A 25,414-nucleotide genomic window follows, 5' to 3' on the forward strand; every position below is an offset into this window, starting at 1 on the left:
ATTTTTGAGATTTTGTTTCCCTTTTTACGTAGCGGGAGATTAACGCAATTCTCCAGTCTTCTGCAATGTTTCCTGTTTTCCAAATATTGTCGTAAAGTAAGTGTATATCTTTTATAATCTGATCATTTCGGTATGGGGTCTTCACTACTTGCTTTGTTGTTTCTAAGTCTTTTGACGACTTCATAACTTTCTAGTCCTGTTGATGAGAAGCACTCTTCCTCAAGATTTTCTGGATTGCTAAAAACTCTAAATTTACAGTTCCAACTGGACAGTTTTGGACCCTGTCAAAAAACTTTGATAATAGTTCAAAATTTTCCTTGTTATGTTATTTTCCTTATTTTGCTATTTCCCCTTTTAAACAAATACTAGGTGCCCGATAGCCTTCAAATATGTGTTTAAATGTTTGGTAAAAATTTTTAGTATTAATTTGCGTAACATGAAATCATTAGGAAGATTTTCAACAGCATGTCTGTAAACGCCTTGTTGCGACAAGTGATATGGAATATTTTAGAATGTGCTTTGAATGTAGTCAATGAGGATTTGGTAGCACGCCGAAGTACCAGACGCAGAAAAAAAAAAGAAGAACAAAAAGTCAGAGGGCGGTTTCTGTTTCTTTTGCGGCTGCGGTTTGCGGCTAACCGTTTCTCGTGTCCTTGTACAGCCAACTGGCGAAAGCCTGTGCAGGTCGACTATTCGTTTCAGACTGTTCCGTGAGCTCCAAAATAACTCTCCACTGGTTTACCTACTCGATGTCATGAAGCTAGGTGCACGTAATCGCCTGCCTTCTTAGCGTATAAACCTCGTGACTTCTCAAATGTGAACGTGAAGCCACAGTAATATTACGTGTCAGCTCGAGTGTTAACTAATTGGTAGAATCACGGTAGAAGGAGGTCAAATGCTTATTACTAGGAATTTATTTTAAGATTTACTACCTAGCGTCGTCCAAAAGAAGGTTACGAAGGTATGTCATTGCTCTCCGTTCTCATGCGACTTAAATACTATTTTCGTTATGTGGACAATTTATTTGATGATATGGAGACCAGAAAAGCTCCAAGTCAACAGTACGTTACGGTTTCTGTTTGTCCTTTCATGAGATCGCTTGGTCCTCGTCTAGCTGTAGTTGTTTCTTCGCTTTTTCACATCGCGATCGTATCACAGACAACATATATTTACATCTAGATAGATACTCCGCAGGCCACTACTAATAGTCATTTCCCTTCTCGTTCCACTCACAAATAAAACAAGGGAAAAACGAGTGTCTATATGAGCAATGTATGTTGGCGGCAATGGAACCATTCGCCAGTCAGCTTCAAATGCCGGTTCTCTAAATTTTCTCAACAGGGTTCTTTGAAAAGAACGTCGCCTTCTTTCCAAGGATTCCCATTTGAGTTCCCGAAGAATTTCCGTAACGCTTGCGTATTGTTTGGACCTACCCGTTTCTGAACTGCTTCGATTTCCTCTTTCAGTTCGACGTGGTATGGATTAAAACATCCGAGTAGTATTCAAGAATAGTTGGCACCAGGGTTCTATTTGCGGTCTTCTTTACAGATGACCCATACTTTCCAAAATTCTCCAAATAAACCAAAGTCGTCCATTCGCCTTCCCTACCACAGTCCTCATATGCTCGCTCCATTTCAAACCACTTTGCAGCGTTAGTCCCAGATATTTAAACGACCTGATTGTACAGTGCTAATGCCGTATCCAAACGTTGAAGGTTTTTTTCCTACTGATCAGCATTAACTTACATTTTCCCACATTTAGAGCTAGCTGCTGCCATTCATCACACCAACTGGAAATGTTGTTTAAGTCGTCTTGTATCTTGCTACAGTCACTCAACTTCGACACCTTACCGTACACCACAGCATTATTAGCAAACCACCTCGGGTTTCTGCCCAACCCGGCCGCCAAACCATTTATGTATACAGAGAACAACAGTCCTATCGCACTTCTCTGGGGCACTCCTGACGATACCCTTGTCTCTGATGAACACTCGCCGACGAGGACAACATGCTGGGATCTATTACCTAAGAAGTCTTCGAGCCACTCATATATGCATACGCTCGTACCTCTGTTAACAGCCTGCAATGGGGCACAGTGTCCAATGCTTTCCGGAAATCCAGAAATATGTAATCTGCCTGTTGCCCTCCATCAACAGTTAGCATGTGAGAAAAGGGCAAGCTGAGAATCGCACGAGTGATGCTTTCTAAAACCATGCCGATTCGTGGACGTAAGCTTCTCAGTCTCAAGAAAAGTTATTATTTTCGAACTTGGGCAGATTTAGAAGGGCTGAAATTTCCGTGGTGCATTTGTCTCTCAGGTGGCATCCAATTGCTAGTCCACGTTGGAAGTCACTAATCTCTCCTCACCTAGGCTCCCGCTGTTACTGCTTAGTCTTTCATTCTGGCGGGTCCGCTTCCCATGACACTTGGTGGCCAGTTCCGCATTACATATTACGCAACACAGTTGCGAAAAAATGCATTAAGTCGCCGGGAGGAATCGTTCTTGCATTTCTAGGTGCTACCAGGAAGCTCAGCTAGCACAATGACTGTGCTTAGGGAGTTACAAAGAAGGTCAGGCAGCTCGGGAAAGCTACACATTTCTTTCTGTACTCACTGCTAAACGACACGTGGTGTAAAGAGCGACGCCACACGGCTATCGATGACTGGAAATTAATGATTTGGAATGATGAACCACGTTACACCCTGTTGTTATTCGATGGAGGCCTTTTGGGTTTGGAGAACGCCTGGAGAACGTCCTCTGCCATCACGTGCGGAGCCAACAGTGAAGCTCGGAGAAGATTGTGTAACGGGTGGGGAGTGTTTCTCGTGGTTAGGGTGTGGTCCCCTTGTTGCGCTTACGAAAACTCTAAATTTGGATGGATATCAACATATTTTATAGCAGTGTGTACTGCGTGCACCAGAGGACAGCTCGGAAGCTATGAGTGTACCAGCGTGCCAATTGCACCCTTTCATAAAGCAGCAGCCGGCCGCGGTGGTCAAGCGGTTCTGGCGCTGCAGTCCGGAACCGCGGGACTGCTACGGTCGCAGGTTCGAATCCTGCCTCGGGCATGGGTGTGTGTGATGTCCTTAGGTTAGTTAGGTTTAAGTAGTTCTAAGTTCTAGGGGACTTATGACCTAAGATGTTGAGTCCCATAGTGCTCAGAGCCATTTGAACCATTTCATAAAGCAGCAATGGATAATAACACTTTTGATATGGACTAGCATGAACGGAGTCCCGACTGAACCCAGTGGAACACCTTTGGGATGAGTTAGAACGTCGGCTTCGCTCCACAATCCAGCGTACATGATCTCTGGTCTAAGCCCTTGAGGAAGAATGGGCTACCATTCCTGCACAGGCATTCAGACACCTTACTGAAGGAGTCCCTAGCAGAGTTCAAGATGTTATAAGGGCGAAGGGTTGGCACATCCCATATCAAATTCAAGTGACCTGTTACCCTTGATAGATGGCTGACATGCAAAGCGTCAACAACGGGCAGTGAAAGATTATACTCTGAAGCGCCAAAAAAAACTGGTATAGGCATGCGTACTGAAACACAGACAGCCAGCCGGTGTGGCCGAGCGGTTCTAGGCGCTACAGTCTGGAACCGCGCGACCGCTATGGTCGCAGGTTCGAATCCTGCCTCGGGCATGGATGTGTGTGATGTCCTTAGTTAGGTTTAAGTAGTTCTATGTTCTAGGGAACTGATGACCTTAGATGTTAAGTCCCATAGTACTTAGAGCCATTTTTTTTAAACACAGACATATGTAAACAGGCAGAATACGGCGCTGCGACCGTAAACGCCTATATAAGACATCAACTGTGTGACGCAGTTGTTACAGCGGTTACGGCTACTACAATGACAGGTTATCAAGATTTAAGCGAGTTTGAATGTGGGAGGAGGAGGAGGAGATTACTGTTTAACGTCCCGTCGACAACGAGGTCATTAGAGACGGAGCACAAGCTCGGATTAGGGAAGGACGGGGAAGGAAATCGGCCGTGCCCTTTCTAAGGAACCATCCCTGCATTTGCCTGAATCGATTTAGGGAAATCACGGAAAAACTAAATCAGGATGGCCGGACGCGGGATTGAACCGTCGTCCTCCCGAATGCGAGTTTGAACGTGGTGTTATAGCCGCCGCACGAGCTACGGTACACAGCATCTCCCAGATAGCGATGAAGTGGGGACATTTCCGTACGACCATTTCGCGAGCGGTACCGTGAATATCACAAATACCGTAAAACATAAATCTCCGACATCGCCGCGGTCGGAAAAACATACTGCAAGTACGGCACCAACGACGACTGAAGAGAATCGTTCAACGTGACGTAAGTGTAACCCTTCCGCAAATAGCTGCAGATTTCAGTATTGGGCCACCAACAAAGGTCTGCGTGCGAACTATTCAACGAAGCATCATTTATATGGGCTTTCGAAGCCGAATGCTCACTCGTGTACCCTTGATTACTGCGCGACACAAAGCTTTACGACTCGCCTGGGCCAGTCAACACAGACGTTGGATTTTTGATGACTGGAAACATGTTACCTGGTCGGACAAGTCTCGTTTCAGATTGTGTCGAGTGGATGGAATTATGGAGACAACCTCATGAATCCATGGACCCTCCATGTCAGCAGGGGACTGTTCAAGCTGGTGGAGGCTCTGTAATAGTGAGGGGCGTGTGCACTTGGAGTGATATGGGGCCCCTGATAGGTCCAGATACGACTCTGACAGGTGACACGTACGTAAGCGTCCTGCCTGATCACCTGCATCCGTTCATGTCCATTGCGCATTCCGATGGAGTTGGTCAATTCCAGCAGGACAATGGATTGAAGAGTTCCTAGATAACAGAACGCAGCATGCCATTATCAATAGAGAGAGGTCTTCCGAAGTAAGAGTGATTTCAGGTGTGCCGCAGGGGAGTGTCGTAGGACCGGTACTATTCACAATATACATAAATGACCTAGTGGATGACATCGGAAGTTCACTGAGGATTTATGCGAATGATGCTGTGGTATATCGAGAGGTTGTAACAATGGAAAATTGTACTGAAATGCAGGAGGATTTGCAGCGAACTGACGCATGGTGCAGGGAATGGCAATTGAATCTCAATGTAGACAAGTGTAACGTGCTGCGAATACATTGAAAGAAAGATCCCTTATCATTAGGAACAATATAGCAGGTCAGCAACTGGAAGCAGTTAATTCCATAAATTATCTGGGAGTAGGCATTAGGTGTGATTTAAAATGGAATGATCATATAAAGTTGATCGTCGGTAAAGCAAATGCCAGACTGAGATTCATTGGAAGAATCCTAAGGAAATGCAATCCGAAAACAAAGGAAGTAGGTTACAGTACGCTTGTTCGCCCACTGTTTGAATACTGCTCAACAGTGTGGGATCCGTACCAGATAGGGTTGATAGAAGAGATAAAGAAGATCCAACGGAGAGCAGCGCGCTTCGTTACAGGATCATTTAGTAATCGCGAAGGCGTTACGGAGATGATAGATAAACTCCAGTGGAAGACTGCAGGAGAGACGCTCAGTAGCTCGGTACGGGCTTTTGTTGGAGTTTCGAGGACATACCTTCACCGAGGAGTCAAGCAGTATATTGCTCCCTCCTACGTATATCTCGCGAAGAGACCATGAGGATAAAATCAGAGAGATTGGAGCCCACACAGATTCATACCGACAATCCTTCTTTCCACGAACAATACGAGACTGGAATAGAAGGGAGAACCGATAGAGATACTCAAGGTACCCTCCGCCACACACCGTCAGGTGGCTTGCGGAGTATGGATGTAGATGTAGATGCCACACCCCACACTTCCAGAATTTCTACAGAGTGGCTGTCCTGAGTTTTAAACTTCGGCTGGCCACCAAATTCTCCAGACATGAACATTGTTGGGCATATCTGGGACGCCTTGCAACGTGCTGTTAAAAGAGATCCCCACCCCCTCGCACTCTTACGGATTTATGGAGAGCCCTACAAGATTCATGGTGTCATTTCCCTCCAGTACTACTTCAGACATTACTCGAGTCCTTCCTTGCCAAGTCGTGTTGCGGTACTTCTGCGTGCTCGTGGAGGCACTACACGATATTAGGTAGTTGTACCAGTTTCTTTGTACATCGAGAGGCCATCAAAACAGTCCACGTATTAACTACGATACACCCTGTGGATGGCAATGTTCAGCAATAGTTGGCTGTTATAAAAATTCTTTTTGAGTAACTCTCATCTTACGCAGAAATAACTTTCGTTATCAAGACACTAACACAACATTATCGAACAATTTAAGATGTTGTTTTTGTTTCTTAATATTGCCTGAAGACAATTCCAGGAAGTTATTAATTTTACTTATGCATTTATTTATTTTTTAAAAGTATGTTCTCACAACAAGGTCACGGCAACTGTCGAAAATACAACTAGAACATGCGAACAAAATTTTGTGATCTTTCTTATTTGAAATTATTGTATGTGCTCTCCTTTCCTGATACGAGCGCTAAGCCTAGCAAAGACTTATATTTATCAGATCTCACGTCACACACAGTAACTTCTGAGCTGCTAATCTTTACTGAAATTATCGGGTAAGATTTCCATTCTGTTATACATAGACTGTTGGTTGTTGAGCTACACATAATATCACTACCATTGTTGGTCCCACCCGAGCTGCCATATTAATACACTATGCATTCGCCTGGTTTTTGCGGTCTTTCAACGCATTATCTGTAGTGCTTACGGGTTAATTACTTTGTATTTGTTTCAAATCCGTATTGCAGATGAATCCTACTGAATGCTGCTGCAAAATTTACAACTTTTAAAATGCCCAGAACAGAACTGAAATTAGGGCTGCAGGCAACAGGAATTATGTAGTTCGCTAACGGTTCTTTCTTCTAGCGGAAATATTTTGCAAGACTTGGTTTGCATTTTGCTCAGGCGCATGTTATCTTTAGGAGTCCTTCTCTACTTCTCCATGTTTGTACCTTGCTGTCCACTTTCAAACGTATTACGGTCCATGGATTCAATTACCTGAGGTAAAACGTTAATTTAGCATAATAACAGAACAGCTGGAGGGGGGGGGGGGGGCGTTCTGTAAGGTCCGCATTCTCGGAAGCGTCGTAATTATCTCATTGCTCTCGCTGACCATAATTGACGCAGGAGATCTCATTTCTTGCAGCCGGGGCAGTGCCTGACAACTAAAAACCGTAATTAATGGGTTCCAGGAACGAAGCAGTACTAGCCCCCGCGTTAGTCTCCGGCAGTTATATCCCACTCTGTATGGCGAAGCGCACTTCTCGGTATCACTTTGAAATATTTACGTCGTAAGTTTCGTGAGAGCATATTTTGCTCACTTCACCCAAACTTAACCCCTTCCTGTTTCTTCCTTCCTTCCTTCCATCCTACAGCATAGCATCGAACTTACGTGAGTGACGCTAGAGTTCCATAGCTCCTTTTCGGACAAGAAACCGTTCGTAAGGAATATATCGCAGCCGTGGGCAATAAGGTAATGAAGCGAAGTCAACAAGCAACAGGTAATAGCCGGTAAAGAACTCGATTCCTTTCTCGGAAAACGAGTCATCCTTGCTACATCTCTGCTAAGCAGCTAAACACATCTTACGTAAGGTACGTGCATCACGGGCGATGTTCCTGGAATGGCACTAATTCCGTTTCAAAACAGAAATACGTTTCTTGTAGCTTATATAAAGATGCACTGTGATAATCATCCAGCGGACGTAAAAAGAATCTGTACACACACCCACCCACACACACACACACACACACACACACACACACACACACAGTAAGAGCAATAGTATTATTTTTATGGTTTTAAGGCGTGATTGACAGCTGATTTATTTCTGTGTATCCAGCTAGCACACAAAATTATCGCTCAATGGACGTAACAGTCTTTCCTATAGTGTGCATCATGACTGAGAGGAAACTAATTTTGAAACATTCTTCGCATTCACCTTTAGTAACCACTGGCAACCCACTTTCTTCTCGACGACTTAACGTGAATAGTGAGCGAAGACTGTATGACGTTCCTGGAAAACAAAAATCCCCTCTTAAAAAATCTATATCGATTCTTTTTTAAAAAATACGAGCTTACGGAATATCGGAGCAGACATGCTATTGGATTCAGGACTTCCTTGCAGACAGAATTCAATACGTCGCTCTTGACGGAACAAATCTAAAGGTAGTATCTGGAGTACCACAGGGCAGTGTTATAGGACCGTTGTTCTTTACAATATATATAAATAATCTAGTAGAAAGCGTCGGATGCTCTTTAAGGCTATTCGCAGATGAAGCACTTGTGTATACCAAAGTAGCAACGCCAGAAGATAGTAACAATTTGCAGAGCGACCTGCAGAGAATTGATGAATGGTGCAGGCTCTGCAGTTGTCCCTGAACGTAAATAAATGTAATATACTCCGCATACATAGGAAAAGAAATCCACTACGGTTCAGCTACATTACTGATGACAAACAGCTCGAGACAGCGTCTGCCGTAACTATCCAGAGCGATCTTACGTGGAAAGATCACACAAAACATATAGTGGGAAAATAAGACACCAGATCTCAGATTCTTCAGAAGAGTTTTAAGGGAATGTAACTCATCCACGAAAGAAGTGGCTTATAAGGCGCTTGTTGGCCCGATTCTTGAGTATTGTTCATCTATCTGGGATCCCTATCAGGTAGGACTGATAGAGGAGATAGAGAAGATCCAACAAAGAGGGGATCGTTTAGCTGGCGAGAGAGCCTTACGGAGATGCTAAAAAAACTCCATTGGCAGATGTTACATGAGAGGCGTTGGGCATCACGGAGAGATTTACAATTGAAATTTCTGGACAGCACTCAGGAGGAGTCGAACAACATACTACTTACCCCCATATACATCTCGCGCATTGACCACAAGGAGAAAATTCGAGAAATTAGAGCCAATACAGAGGCTTACCGACAATCATTCTTCCCATGCAGTATTCGCGAGTGGAACAGGATTGGAGAGATCAGATAGTGGTACCGAAAGTACCCTCCACCACACACCGTTAGGTGGCTTGCGGAGCATTATGTAGATGTAGATGTAGTTGTAGGTTTGATGACAGGACGTTTCTTGCGTTCCACCTTCGTGGTGGTCAGCAGTTTACAGGTACAATAATTCACGCTGCAGTGAGGTTGTAAGGTGTCATGCAAATCCAACACCTTACATGTAAACCCTGACATGATAGTAAATCCGGCAGTATGTCACATAGCTCCGAATAAATCCTGACATTAAATTAACCAAAGTAATACGATCAACGAGTGAGCAAATGGAATACCACAGAATAACACAAGAACGCCTAAATGCATGTCGTACCTTCCCACCATGAAACAGACGCAGTTATGAGGGGAGAAACGAGAACAGAAGCCGAGAGCAGAGTTGTGTAGGCTAGAAGGCCCTACGATAAGGGACGGACACCCACATCGCCGGCCGATCGCCAAGAGCAGCCCCCAGCCCATGTTAAAAGATAGAGCCCTCCAGAAGAACAGTATAGATCTTACGATAACACTAAAAGGGCCACACCAGCTGCAAGTTTTAGCGTGAGACTATATGCGTCTCTGTTACGTAGCAAACATTAAAAACATTTCCCCACCACGCAAAGTATAACGTTTCTCATTGGATAGACAGAATTTTTGTAGGCAGAGCTTAAGGTTAAGATTGAGACCCTGATTGGTCAGTTGAAAACCTTTTTCTTAAACCCACTTCAGTAAACTGTACTAAAGAGAAATTCGAGAGAGTTTCTACCGAGACAGCGAGGTTTGTGGAGCTGCGCCGCCAGCCACTGCTGACGCTGCCTAACCACCGACAAGGTAATGAAAGCACGCGATGCCGCATAAGAGCGCATAAGGCTTCACTCACAACTGCAGAAGTCTTATCTCTTACATCCCCTTTGTACGTAATACTCGTGTCGATCGTCAATTAAACTTCGTGGTATTCACATTTGCTACAGGAAGTTAAAATCTGAAACGTGACGATTTTTCTGTTATATAATTATTGAGAAACCACATCAGCCACTGTAATTTACTACAAGTTAAATAAGTAATTAAAGATAATTGAGGGTCACTGTAGACCATTTTGATAGTTTTCTCTTTTATGAAACTTAATTTAAACCTAGATTATAGATGTGATATGGCATAGGTCATCCTTCGATTCATTGTAGAACTTGGAAACCCATTCAGGGAATATTCGTTCACATTTTTGTTGAACGTAGTTGGTTTTTATCATCCTGTATTAAAATATTTCCTTTCGTCAACAGCGCAATTCATAAACAGTGAGTAGAATAAAAATTCCAATGGTAAACTTAACTGCTTTTTCGACGTTACCAGCTAACTAAAAATAGGAAAGCCTTGAACCCCTTCCACTAAATTTAGTTAGTATTAAGATTCTTTTACAGGGGGTGCAGTGGAGCTGACACTGAAATCATTAAGTGTTTGATTATATCATCGCTAGTCTCACTGAACTCTTCTGAACTCTACATGTCATGTGTGGTCAGGCGTTTCCTTAGCAGCAACAGGTCCCAGGTTCAAACTAGTCAATACCCTAAAAAACACGCTCAGAGCGTCGTTGCGCGAAAGTGGTCGGGAGACACGACTTAGAACAGAGGCCACGCAGAATGTTAGAAGGTCTTCAACAGCGACCGCTGTTAGGCCCGTGGTAACGCCTCGCCCGTGGTGCGCACCTGGACCTGTGGCACTGCGCAGGGACGGGAGCTCGGCGGCACTCCGGCCAGTGGGTGTGTGACGCGAGGGGTTCGAGGCCGCCCTGGGTCAAGGCCGGGCCCGCGCGCGCCAGGCCGTTCACACCGGCGCCGGGTGGACGGCAACCGCCGGGCTTTCGCAGAAACTGCCGGTGGCAGCTCTCGAGTCCGCCGAGGGCCTCAGCCGCTGACGTCACGCTGTATCCGGGCGCCGAGCCGTGGTACTTCAGATAATCCGTCCCGTCCTCTCACGAACTCTCCCCGGTCGACAAGCACATTTTTTATTACACGCTAAGTGTTTAGTATACATTATCATCGGTTGGTTCTTAGATGCCCTAACACCGCCCGTGTTTGCAGGCTAAATTCTGGTAATTCAGGTCCACCTACACTACTGGCCATTAAAATTGCTACACCAAGAACAAATGCAGATGATAAACGGGTATTCATTGGACAAATACACTGCTGGCCACCGTAAATGCAACACCAAGAAAGACAAGAGATAGCTCAACAAAATTTATTTTGTAGATAACATGTTGACCAAATATCAAATGATTACGTTTACAGAAGTCTGTGACATGTGATTCCTGCCAGAATCAGTAGCCAGAGTAGCAGCCATTGTTGGAGATCACAGCTGCCACACGTCTCGGCATTGAGTCAAAGAGACGTTGGATGTGTTCCTGGGGTACAGCAGCCCAAGCAGCTTCCACACGTTGCCAAAGATCATCTGGTGTGGCAGTTGGGGATGTAATCTGGGTCACTCGTTGAGCAACCATGGACCACATGTTTTCTATCGGCGAAAGATCCGGAGAGCGAGCTGGCCAGGGAAGCAATTCAATCTGGTTATTGACGAAGAACCTTTGGACAATGCGTGCCACGTGTGGTCGCACATTATCCTGTTGAAATATGGCTGTGGCCGAGCCCTGAATGTAAGGAAGGACAACTGGCTCCAGCACCTCGGATATGTAGCGCCGGCTATTTAAAGTACCGGCAATGCGTAGTAGAGGCGTGCGAGAGTAATATCCAATACCGCCCCATACCATAATACCCGGTGCAAGACCAGTGTGGTGGTGCATAATGCAGCTGTCCAGCATCCTCTCTCCACGGTGTCTCCACACTCGAATCCGACAATCGTGGTGTTGCAGACAGAAGCGTGCCTCGTCAGTAAAGACAACGTCATTCCATTCTGCCGTCCACATCCGTCTGTCATCACACCATTGGCGACGGAGACATCTGTGGTTCTGTGTCAATGGTAGACGAAGCAATGGACGTCTTGCGGACAGACCACTCTGCTGTAAACGGCGTCGAATGGTACGCGCAGACACTGGATGATGCGTTACAGACGCAATGTGCTGTGCTATGGTTCGGGATGTCACTGAGCGATCCGTCACTGCCTTGCGCACAATTTTCCTATCAGCACGTGCAGTGGTGCACCGAGGTGAATGCGATCGACCACGTTGGTCCGTCGTACCCTCCTGCATCCAACTGTCACATATCCGCATTACAGTTGTTTGATTTCGTCCAACACGACTAGCGATTACTCTGTATGATAATCCACAATCTCGGTAAGCCACTATCCTTCCTCTGTCGAACTCGGATACTTGATCAAAAGATGTTCGCTGTTGTCTACGAGGCATAACTGATCGTCTTGTGAAACAACCACAAGGTATACACACGTGCCGAACGTACACTCGTCGAAATCGCCAAGCCTTAAATGGCGCTATGAGGTGGCGCCACAGGCGCGCGTGATGTGCGTCTGTGCTGAAATTCTAATCAATTGCATATCTCATCGCTGCAAACTCATGGTGTAATTTTCACTTGATTCGGATGCTTCCTTCAGGGTGTTGCATTTACGGTGACCAGCAGTGTATATTATACTAGAACTGACATGTGATTACATTTTCACGCAATTTGGGTGAATAGATCCTGAGAAATCAGTACCCAGAACGACCACATCTGGCCGTAATAACGGCCTTGATACACCTGGGCCTTAATTCAAACAGAGCTTGGATGCCGTGTAAAGGTACAGCTTCCCATGCAGCTTCAACACGATACCACAGTTCATCACGAGTAGTGACTGGCGTATTGTGACGAGCTGCTTGCTCGGCCACCATTGACCAGACGTTTTCAGTTGGTGAAAGATCTGGAGAATGTGCTGGACACGGCAGCAGTCGAACATTTTATGTATCCAGAAAGGCCCGTACAGGACCTGCAACATGCGGTCGTGCATTATCCTGCTGAAATGTAGGGTTTCGAAGGGATCGAATGAAGGGTAGACCCACGGGTCGTAACACACCTGAATTGTAACGTCCACTGTTCAAAGTGCCGTCAATACGAACAAGAGGTGGCCGAGATGTGTAACCAATGGCTCCCGATACCATCACGCCGGGTGATACGCCAGTATTGGGATGACGAATACACGCTTCCAATGTGCGTTCACCGCGATGTCGCCAAACACGGATGCGACCATTATGACGCTGTAACCAGAACCTGGGTTCATCCGAAAAAATGACGTTTTGCCATTCGTGCACGCAGATTCGTCGTTGAGTACACCATCGCAGGCGCTCCTGTCTGTGATCAGCGTCAAGGGTAACCGCGGCCATGGTCTCCGTGCTTGTAGTCCATGCTGCTGCAAACGTCGTCGAACTGTTCGTGCGGATGGTTGATGCCTTGCAAACGTCCCCATATGTTGACTCATGGATCGAGACGTGGCTGCACGATCCGTTACAGCCATGCGGATAAGGTGCCTGTCATCTCGACTGCTACGAGGCCGTTGGGATCCAGCACGGCGTTCCGTATTACCCTCCTGAACCCACCGATTCCATAATCTGCTAACAGTCATTGGATCTCGACCAACGCGATCAGCAATGTCGCGATAGGATAAACCGCAATCGCGACAGGCTACAATCTGACCTTTATCAAAGTCGGAAGCGTGATGGTACGCATTTCTCCTCCTTACACTAGGCATCATAACAACGTTTCACCAGGTCAACTGCTGCTTCTGTACGAGAAATCGGTTGGAAACTTTCCTCATGTGAGCACGTTGTAGGTGTCGGCACCGGCGCCAACTTGTGTGAATGCTCTGAAAAGCTAACCATTTGCATATCCCAGCATCTTCTTCCTGTCGGTTAAATTTTGCGTCTGTAGCACGTCATCTTCGTGGTGTATCAATTTTAATGGCCAGTAGTGTATAACGCACACAACTATTCTTTACAGCACATTTGTACCATCATCAGTAGTGTTATGACTGCTACGTCTCTGCGTCAACTTTAGGCACCGCTAGCAGTTGATACCCATATTCTGTATTTGAGTCACTAACCAACTTCTGCACGGAGCACGTCCGTATGTCACCACTGACTTCTAGTACCAGCCGCACGCAGTTGACGTCAACAAGTGTATGACCCTGAAGATGACGTTATTACAACGTTGAAACTACCTGCCAAAATAATTGACACCTTAAATACAGCTTGAGAAATTTCTTCATTTTTAATATAAATTTATACCAGCTGACGTCCCACTGTCCTCCATTTAACTATGGATGTACGAAGATACCGGGCGGCGGCTGAGCACACGATCATCACCAAACGACGCGCTCAAGAGATCTTTCACGCGTCTAGCAATATGAGGTGGTGCTAATAAAACCCCATGTCATTCCAAGCATGTGTGTCAATTTTTACCTCTCTATCTACATTATTCCGTGGTTTATTCAGTTTTCAAATTTATACTGACTTTTTGATCACCCGGTATATTCTGTGACAGCGCTGAAAACAGAGGTGGATTTGTGTCCCATCGTAACAGGACATCGAATGGGCTAATTGAGGAAATCCTTGGAAAAAGGAAATTTTCTGTCTCTGAGAATAAGCAACAACAGCAGAATTTCGTTGGTAGCGCAAATGACACAAACAAAAATTCCAGTGTTACGAGAGATGTAATACAGCCAGTGCTTACTGCGGAGGGGCGAGAATGTAAAGTTCTACACTGATCGTCGGAAATGGACCGTCCCCGGTTTGGCGTAATAGTAATGGCGCCGAGGGGGGAAAAATGCGGGTTTTGTAAGCCAGAATCTCCCTTATCCACATTCCTCCGAGATGAGGTCAGGTGTACTTGAAATCCTTTGTATCGCCGTTTAGTCCCATAATCCCTCCTCAATCAGTCCCTTCTTATATCGTCGCCAGGGAGGCTTATTGCCTTTTTTGGTACAAATAATGTGCCGAGCCGGGTGTGCTGTGAACACGACCTCTTGCGTATCAGATGCTCCGCGGGTCTGCAGCTTAGACTGACGCAGAATATAGAGCCAAATCATGTAAAGTGATGGATTTGTTACCCAAGCCCGCAGGTTACGTTGTTGCATATCACCACGAACGGCACCTGTGCGATGTCTTCAATACGTAGCCCAAGTGTCACTTGTGGTCAGAACAGAATTCCGTGTCGCTGTGAGTGCTTTATGTCGGTGCTAAGTTAATTCGAACGTAAGCAAATTGTTGCTGCTCCTATTATGGATGCTTCAATAAACAAGGTAGCCGAAACGTTTCGTGTTTCGAGAGTCACCGTATCAAAGACTTATACCGCGTGTGGTGAAAGCGGGAAAACATCATCCGCTAGGTCACAACGCGGACAAACGAGTGTGTTCAGTGATCGTGACAGACTGTCATTGAAGACAGTCGTGACGAAAAATAATAAGACGGCAGAGGCAAAAGTCATAGAGGAACTACTTCTCGATCAGCACCAAAAACAGCACGATGTAGCTCTACAAGCAGGGAATTTCAGGGCGAGCTGGAATTACAAAAAAAAAATCAGTAAGGGAAAAGCCCGTATCAGTAAAACGTGGTGCGGAAGCCATAAAACCTGGACTATGGAGCAATGCAAGAAAGTTGTTTTGTTGGATGACTCTTGTTTTGCACTGTTTCCAACTTCTATGCGAGTCTTCGTCAGGCCGGCCGCTGTGGTCGAGCGGTTATAGGCGCTTCAGTCCGGAACCGCGCTGCTGTTACGGTCGCATTTCGAATCCTGCTTCGGGCATGGATGTCTATGATGTCATTAGGTTGGTTATGTTTAAGTAGTTCTAAGTCTATGAGAGTGATGACCTCAGATGTTCCATAGTGCTTAGAGCCATTTGAACCTTTCGAGTCTACGTCCCAAAAGTCAAACATGGCTAGCATTCGGTGATGATTCGGGAAGCCATACTGCTGTGTTCCATGGGCCCTATGGTTACTCTTCAGGATCGCATTACTACCAAGGATTGTGTTACCATTCTGTCTGAGCTGGTCCATGGCACAGTATTTGTTCCCCGCTTGTGGTGCTGTGTTACACCACGGCAGGGACCCTATTCACACGGCTCGCATCGTTCAGGACTGATTTTGTGAGCTCGAGGATGAATTTCCGCATTCCCTTCACCACCACAATCAATAGATCTCAATATTAGTGAGTCTTTGCAGCCCATATTGTAGAGAAGGGTGCGTGGTTGCCATGAAACTCATATCGTTACCTCAACTTGCCACTATTTTCCAAGGAGAATGGTGTAACATCTACATTACATCTACGTGGATACTCTGCAAACCATATTTAAGTGCCTGGCAGAGGGTTCATCGAACCACCTTGACAATTCTCTATTATTCCAATCTCGTATAGCGCGCGGAAAGAATGAACACCTATATCTTTCTGTACGAGCTCTGATATCCCTTATTTTATCGTAGTGATCGTTCCTCCCTACGTAGGTCGGTGTCTACAAAATATTTTCGCATTGATTGCAATTTCGTGAGAACATTCCGTTGCAACGAAAAACGCCTTTTATTTAATGATTTCCAGCCCAAATCCTGTATCATTTCTGTGACACTCTCTCCCATATTTCGCGATGATACAAAACGTGCTGCCTTTCTTTGAACTTTTTCGATGTACGCCGTCAGTCCTACCTGGTAAGGATCCCACACTGCGCTGCAGTATTCTAAAAGAGGACCGACAAGCGTAGTGTAGGCAGTCTCCTTACTAGGTCTGCTACATTTTCTAAGTGTCCTGCTAATAAAACGCAGTCTTTGATTAGCTTTCCACACAACATTTTCTGCGTGTTCCTTCCAATTTAAGTTGTTCGTAATTGTAATACCTAGGTATTTAGTTGAATTTACGGCTTTTAGGTTAGACTGATTTATCGTGTAACCGAAGTTTAACGAGTATCCTTTTAGCACTCATGTGGATGACCTCACACTTTTCGTTATTTAGGGTCAACTGCCACTTTTCGCACCATTCCGATATTTCTTCTAAATCGTTTTGCAGTTTTATTAGTCGATAAACGACAGCGTCATCTGCAAACAACCGAAGACGGCTGCTCAGATTGTCTCCCAAATCGTTTATATAGATAAGGAACAGCAAAGGGCCTATAAAACAAACTTGTGGAACGCTAGAAATCAATTATTGCGAACTGTGACCTCTCTGACAGGAAATCACAAATCTAGTCACATAACTGAGACGATATTCCATAGGCACGCAATTTCTCGTATAGGACCCGTATGTATCCATTCTGAGACGAGTGGAAGCTGTTTTGAATTCCATTGCGTTTCCTAAATCGTATTATGCATGTTAACGTGCTGTGCATTCGGTGTTTCCACATTTTCGTCGAACCCCTGCGTTTCACAATCAGCCTCCGTGGTTATAGGCGTAACAGTAAAACTAAGTAGTACCGAACCTCGCTACTGCTCATTGCCTGCTGGCGCTCGTTTTAGGCTCTTTGTTCAACGGTCGTTTTCCTGCATGCCAGGCTAGAATTATCAGAGGTTCACCCTCCATTGCTGATGGTGGACTGGGCAGTTGAAATTATTTAAATTTCTCTCAGTAAATATTTGCATTTTAAGATTTGTCACCGCCCTCTGAGTCATCCCGCGTGGCTGTTGTAAAAGATTCGCACTGCACTGCAAGAGGCGAATTAGCAATGACGCATCTTTGACAGTGCTTGTCACTCGTGCTGCCGGAAAGTTATAAGAAGGCTGCTAAACGACCGTCGGACCAAAATCCCGTGACAAGTGACAAAGGCAAGGCGGCAAGAAAATCTCAACAATAGTTACCAACACAACAAATAAAAGAGCTGTTCTTCAGACTGCGTACCAGTTTTTCACCGTGTAGTGAAATGTACTGCTGGAGAAGAAAAAGCGGAATCACGGAGTAGTCAGGAAAGTCTCAAGGGTGTGCTACAAGTGACTAAAAAAAAGCGAAATAGACGCTTATTGATTTCGCAATACTTATTTAAATGTATTACATTTAAAAACTAGTACTGTTACCATTACGTGAGCTGCAATAAGACGTCATTGTACTGTTGCTGAACAACTCAGTCATCTACACATTTGTTCATCTGACAATACAGTATAGATATTTATTGTCAATAACCAGTTTCAACCAATACAGACTATAGTAACTCGCACAACAGTTGCTACGACGTGTTCTTAGATCCTAAGATGACCTATATTGACTGAAAAGTGTCATGTGCAATAAATAAAATTGTGATCCAGGCTGTATTAACCAGAGAGTTGCAATAAGATGTCTATTAACATGAAGACGTTTAATCAGGGGGTCACTAGATTTTCCTGTGGTTTTACGTGTGAAGTTTTTCACTCAGCGCCTGAAGTGCACTGGTAGTGCGAAAATTGGCATTTGTTCTTAAATAATGAAAAGTGTGAGGTCATCCACATGAGTGCTAAAAGAATACTCGTTAAACTTCGGTTACACGATAAATGAGTCAAATATAAAGGCCGTAAATTCAACTAAATGCCTAGGCATTATAACTACGAACAACTTAAACTGGATGGAACACATGGGAAATTTTGTGGGGAAGGCTAACCAAAGACTGCCTTTTACTGGCAGGACACTTAGAAAATGTAACAGATCTACTAAGGAGACTGCCTACACTACGCTTGTCCGTCCTCTTTTAGAATACTGCTGCGCGGTGTGGGATCCTTACCAGGTAGGACTGACGGCGTACATCGAAAAAGTTCAAAGAAAGGCAGCACGTTTTGTATCATCGCGAAATATGGGAGAGAGTGTCACAGAAATGATACAGGATTTGGGCTGGACATAATTTTAAAAAGGCGTTTTTCGTTGTGGCGGGATCTTCTCACGAAATTCCAGTCACCAACTTTCCCCTCCGAATGCGAAAATATTTTTTTGACACAGACTTACATAGGGAGACACGATCACCACGATAAAATAAGGGAAATCAGAGCTCAGAGCTCACACATAAAAATATAGGTGTTCGTTCTTTCCGAGCGCTATACGAGATTGGAACAATAGAAAATTGTGGAGGTGGTTCGATGAACCCTCTGCCGGGCACTTAAGTGTGGTTTGCAGAGTATCCATGTAGATGTAGATGTAGTGTCGTCTAGCTTAACCCAAACAGGCACATTTACAGTCGACGACAATTTCTTTGGCCAAAGTCAAGGATGAAACCACATTTATCACCAGGTGCGACTGGGTGTTGTTGTATTAAAATACCGTCCCAACAGGGACCCGAAAATCGTTAAACAACGCAAATTTCGAGCAGTGGTAGTTTTTCGTGCTGAATTTTTACGAAACTTTGAAGTTTCCTATTCTTGCCACAGTGTAGAAATTGCACCACGAAGTCACCCTTTTGTGTTCTTGGGATCGATGGTGTAAAGGAGTAATTAATCGTTATATCCACCAACCACAAATCTACAGGGTCTACATAAAGTCCGGGAACACTTTCAATTATATTTTGCACAAGAACTTAACACTGTACAGATGTCATACATATTGCATTTTGAAGAGAAACTCTGGTAGTTTTTTACAAACATTCGATATGCGAACCATGAGAGACCCGGAAGAAGTCAATAAGGTAATCGAATTCTTCTCATATCCGTTCCAGTATGGCATCGTGGACTGTGCCAGCCGATACCTGTATTCTCTCCCGGAGCTCTGCTACACCACGTGGTAGAGAAGGTACACACGCCAGATCTTCGATGTGTCCCCACAAAAAAAAGTCACACGGAGTGAGATCTAGTGATCGGGGAGGCCATTTCATGAAACAGATGTCCCCTTCTCTTCCACGGTCAATCCATAGATGCGGCAGCTCCATGTCCAGGTACCCACGAACTTCACGATGAAAATGGGGTGGAGCCCCATCCGGCTGAAAGATGAACGGAGAGTCCGATTGCATTTGAGGCATCAGCCATTGCTGCAACATGACCAAGTAGGAATATCCAGTGACAGTGCTCTCGGCGAAGAAGAATGGTCCGTGCAGTTTTCGATGTGACAAGGCACAAAAAACATTTACCTTTGGGGAATAACGCTCAGATTCAGTGCATTCTTGTGGATGCTTTGTACCCCAGATTCGACAATTATGCCTGTTCACTTTCCCATTAGTGTGGAAAAGTGGCTTCGTCGCTAAAAATTAAGCTATCAACAATGCCATCCCCATCCTGATTCAGTTGTTGCAACTGCGAACAAAACTCAAAACGCTTGTCTTTGTCGTCGTCATTGAGCTTCTACACTAGCTCCAATCTGAATGGTTTCATACACAGCTGCTGTCGCAGGAGTTTCCACACTGTCATTGGAGCCATTTCGAGTTCACGGGATGCACCACGCACCGATTTCTTTGGACTCCTAATGAATGTCTCTCGCACGCGCTCCACTCACACTGGGACGTCCGCTTCTGTTTGCCAGGCAAAAGCAATCCGTCGTAAAGAATGTCTTGTGCCAGTGATAAATGGCCTACCTTGTTGGTGGCTTCTTACCGTGCTTGGTTCTAAACATCCGTTGAACAGCTGTATCACTCTTGTTTTTGTCGAACTCCAACACACAGTAAGCTCCCTCCGCACCTGAACTCCCCATGTTTACGACTAGCGCTGACTATCCGTAAATTACCAAACTACGCTGTGGCGGTGTACATGAAAAAAAGCTTCATGATTTCTCTTCAAAATGATTAATGTATGATATATGTACAATATTTTATTCTTGTGCAATAAATAATTGTGTTTCCGGACTTTATGTACACCCTGTATTTAGAAAGATTTTTGAGGGAACGCATTTGGCAGGGTGTACTGTCTTCCAAACTTAGCTTGGGGCCAAGTACATATCACGTCTCACAGATATAGAGTCCTTTTCGGATGTAAGGCAAATGTCGGAGTAGTCCAACCAAATACTTCCCATTTAAGTTCCCTATTGGAAGGACTAAGGTGACACCTCTCTCCTCAGCACATCCGGAGAATAAAAGATCGCTTCGGTTTGCAATGTGAACATCTGCAATTCGTAGTAGCCGTGGCTGCCAATGAAATACAACACACAGCCACGTGCGTCTCACGGCCGGTATCACGCTCCAGAGGGCACGATGAGGAAAAAAGCAGCCGCCTAATGTTCATGTGGCCGTCACAGCAACTAAAGACTAACGGGAGAAGTCTCAACGAAGCCTGCCGCCGGCTTGTGGCCCTTTCAAGCGGTCTTAGTAATTCAAGGCATCGAGGATTCAGGGTTCTCACTCAGCAGCAAGCGCTACGTCAGGTAAGCTGGAAACGTCTAAGACTCATCCTTCAACACACTGCTGATGATGTACAGGATGTATCAAAAAGAATCATCATATTTAAAATAATCATAACTGTTATTTTATTTGAAATATGTACTTGAACAACGTACTGTTGGAAAGAGTTTTAAATGGTTCCCTCTAGGTAGCAACAGAAAATGGTTCAAATAGCTCTGAGCACTATGGGACGTAACATCTGAGGCCATCAGTCCCCTAGAACTCAGAACTACTTAAACCTAACTAACCTAAGGACATCACACACACCCATGCCCGAGGCAGGATTCGAACCTGCGACCGTAGCGGTCGTGCGGTTCCAGACTGAAGCGCTTAGAAGCGCTCGGCCACATAGGTCGGCAGGTAGCAACAGTGTGCGTCCACTTCAGTTTTAGTAAAAATGGTGTCGGGACAATATAAAGCGTTTTGTGTTCTAAGTTTTGCACTGTGCGCATCACTAATAACTGTTTAGCGTGATTTTCGTATTAGGTTTGGTGTGGATCGTCCTACAAGGCAACTCGCCGGGCCGTCCCCTAGTGTCCTCCATAGTTTAACAAGGAGTCCGCCGAAATCCGTTTCCCGTGCAGCTCGACAGCTCAGCATGCTCCCGATGTCCGTTTGGCGTGTGTTACGTCTATGTTTACCCATGAAACCATACAAAATTCAGCTACTGCAAGCTCTTCGTGAAGGTAAAAAACAGCAACGTGTGGAGTTTTGTAATTTTGTTCTCGGCGAGATGGAGGATGGCAGTTTTCTCCCACGCACAGCGTTTAGTGACGAGGCAAAATCCCATTTAAATGGAAAGGTGAACCGTCATAACGTGAGAATGTACAACATAAGAGGGACTCTCCAAAATTTAATGTGTTTAGCGCAGTTTCACGGGAAAAGGTGTATGGTCCATTTTTATTTACCGGGAACACTCTTACAGGAAGCACATATCTCGATATGCTTGAGAACTTTCCTTTCCCACAGTTGGAGACTTCATTTACCAACAAGATGGGGTACCGCATCACTGACATCTGGAAGTCCGGAAATTTTAAATCAAGTGATTACTGACTGGCCGCGCTGGACCAAATGATTCAGCTTCACATTACTGGCCTCCAAGGTCACCAGACCTGACTGTATGTGATTATTTCTTATGGGATATTTATAAAAGACTCTATTTATGTGCCCCCGTTACCAACAACAATGAATGAAATGAGACATAACATAACGGCAGCTGTGGAAACTGTAACTCAAGACACGCTCGCTGCAGTGTGGGAGAAATTTGAATACCGGATTTATATATGCCGTGCATCTGAAGGATGAAATATTGAACACTTATGAACAGGTATGGGAAAAAAGCTTTTTGAGTTTGCCGTTCATCAAAAAAGAAAATTCACTGTATATTTTATTAGTTTCAGAAATATAGACGTGCCAAATCGGATGATCCTTTTTGATACACTCTGTGTTCCAGATAGATAACTTCCAACTATTATTTGATCCTCCAAATGCTCACATCTACTTTGTACAACATTAGAAAACTTAGGCGCAATCATTCTTACTCTGCTACAGGATAGGACCATAGCCGATACTGGTGTAAAAAAAAAGATCAAGAACACCGTCAGTTGTAAGTATATCTCGAATTTATGTTACAGGCTACCCCTTTCGACGATATAGTTCACCATCATCAGGCCCTCTATAGCAGATAGTGGCTAAATTTTCCAGTGACAAACGTAAATGTGTCATACGACAAAAAAAATTTTAATTTTGTCTTAGAGGTGCTGTCACGTGCTAATATCGCGCATACATAAGCAGGTGCGAAGGCTTGGTATTTTCACATGTGACACACAGATGTTTTTCACTGGAAAATTCGGCCAGTATGATGGCGTGTTATATCGCCGAAAAACTTAGCCCATAAGATAAATTGAAGGCGAAATTAGAGCTTACGGTATTCTTGGTACTGTTTACATTAGAAAACGTTTCTTCATTAAATGACCACTTTATCCAGTACCTGACTCACGTATCGCTTATGGCCAACAGGAAAATGCTGTCCCCAGTGCGCTTAGGTTATAAGTACCAATGAAAAATAATGTGTGCATAGACAGTGTGGCAGGAACGTCTCCGGTAACTCAGCAATGACTTCCTTGATTTTATGTTGTGGCGTTAGAAACCGTAATTTCAGTGTCTGATAGTTTCAGAAAGTAATAATTATGGAATACTGAATTGGTCGTATTACTCATTCCACCGTTAATGATTCATGCCACCAGTTTCGCCTCTCGTAAGGATTTAGCCACGAAGCAGGAATTTATTGTTAATTTTATCCCATATCGCGTATTTCTTCCAAGAGTGTGGAAGCGATTTTATATCATGAAACTCAAAATGTTAATGTCGTAGTCGTTATTGAGCCTGAAGTGGAAATTTCGGATTTACGAGGCAATTATGCACTGACGCAGCCAAGAAAGAGGTCTGTGGGGCAATAATTCGTTTCTTTTTTTGTTTTTGTTTTTTAACTCATTAATTTGCTTGTTTCGTTGCTATCGTATGTCCCGTCTGTTTTGTGATAATCTGCAGAATTCTACTCACCGATTTTACCCGACATATTTGATCGTTCTTACCTCTCTTTATTTGTGTTTTTTTTTCTGTTCCTTCGAAAGCAAACTGCTCCTGTATGCCATAGAAATTTTCCATTCAAGTTGCTTCTCCTTCTGGTGAGGGTTTCCTAGGTACTTTTTTATTTACGTATTCGTATCTGTACCATATGGTTTCGTACTATTACAGTCTATGTTTAACATCCTTGCGTCGCTACAAACGAACATTTGAAAGGCCAGAAGCTGTTAGTAAACGTACAGACTGTCCTTTGTGCTAGTAATGAGACAAATACGAGTAAAGGAGCGTTTTTCGGAAATGACCCTCTTTGTCGGTGTTGCTACGTGAGTTCAACAACCCACTGAAGATATGCAAACAGCTGTGAAAGCAGAGACAAGCCTGTGTTTGTATCGCAGGATGCGCTGCTACAGCGCGCAAAACACTTGGCGACCCACTTGAAACCTCTCACCATGGTTACACAGCACCGACACGCTGACGTCACAGGAAATCGCACTGAGAGCGCGGTAGCGCGGAAATTAAGAAAAAAAGAAAAGAAGAAATTACGTATTACGTCCACTTACCTTCTAAGCGTTGGCGTAAGATGGAAGGGTCAGTGGAATCTGGAACAAGAGAAAATTGCATGATAGCGCTGCCACGGTAAGCGATTAGACATACAGCGGTTGGACAAAAATATGGAAACATGCATCCTTGAACATATTTGCAGATTGTGGCTTCCGAAAGGATCCATAGCGTCTTAGTGTTTGATAGAAGAATTCACAGACCGTTCTAGGCTGTATTGTGCTTTATTAGAATCGCACTGTTAGCAAATTTCGGCCTTGAGCCGTTATCAAGCACACTTGCTATGAGGGATGAGCGATCTTGAAAATGTTCAAATGTGTGTGAATTCCTAAGGGACCAAACTGCTTAGGTCATCGGTCCCTAGACTTACTCACTACTTAAACTATCTTATGCTAAGAACAACACACATATCCATGGACGAGGAAGGACTCGAACCTCCGGCGGGAGGGGCCGAGCGATCTTGAAAACAGGTCGTATCAGGGTAGAGCAACACGGGCAACATACGGTCGTGCAGGATCTTGTTGAAAGATAAAGTAGCGGAGATCGCGAAGGTAAGTCACATTTAGTACTACACGACATAGAAACTGTGCTTTATAATGATTTACGGCCGAAATTAGCTTACAGTACGATTTTAATAAAGCACAATACAGCCTACAGCGGACCAGCGGACAATGCATTCTTTTATATACACAGATGCTAGTCAGTTGCAGGCTGGGCCGTTGTGTTTGACCACGAACAGCAGCTGTGCAACGTCCTCAATATTGTTGCAAGTGTCGGTCGTTGTCAGAACATTGTTCTGCGTAGATGTGAAAGCATTGTGTTGGAGCTAAGTGAACTGGAACGCGGGCAAACTGTTGATGATTGTGTGGTGGGTGCTTCCATAACCAAGGTAGCCGTTCATGAACGGACAAATTCTTCAGTTGAATCCTTATGATTAGAATTCAGTTCCCTGTTTCGAAAAAGACGATCGTGTGAAACCCAGCTCGTGCTATTCGTCCACGAGACTCAGAGGAGAGGGCCATATACACACATTCCCAGGTA

At 44.6% G+C, this 25,414-nt stretch overlaps 1 protein-coding gene across 4 annotated transcripts in view; it reads right to left on the reverse strand.

Annotated features, from left to right (window-relative positions):
• LOC126237234 (Ig-like and fibronectin type-III domain-containing protein 1) overlaps positions 1-25,414 on the reverse strand; it is a 1,152,289-nt gene that overhangs the window by 1,002,711 nt on the left and 124,164 nt on the right. For all 4 annotated transcript variants that reach the window (XM_049947130.1, XM_049947127.1, XM_049947128.1 and 1 more), the window contains one exon: positions 24,376-24,414. The gene's annotated coding sequence lies outside the window, so the exon portion shown is untranslated. The remainder of the gene's footprint in view (positions 1-24,375; positions 24,415-25,414) is intronic.

This window comes from Schistocerca nitens, chromosome 2, assembly GCF_023898315.1.
Source record: "Schistocerca nitens isolate TAMUIC-IGC-003100 chromosome 2, iqSchNite1.1, whole genome shotgun sequence".
In the NCBI taxonomy this organism is placed as follows: Eukaryota; Metazoa; Arthropoda; class Insecta; order Orthoptera; family Acrididae; genus Schistocerca; species Schistocerca nitens.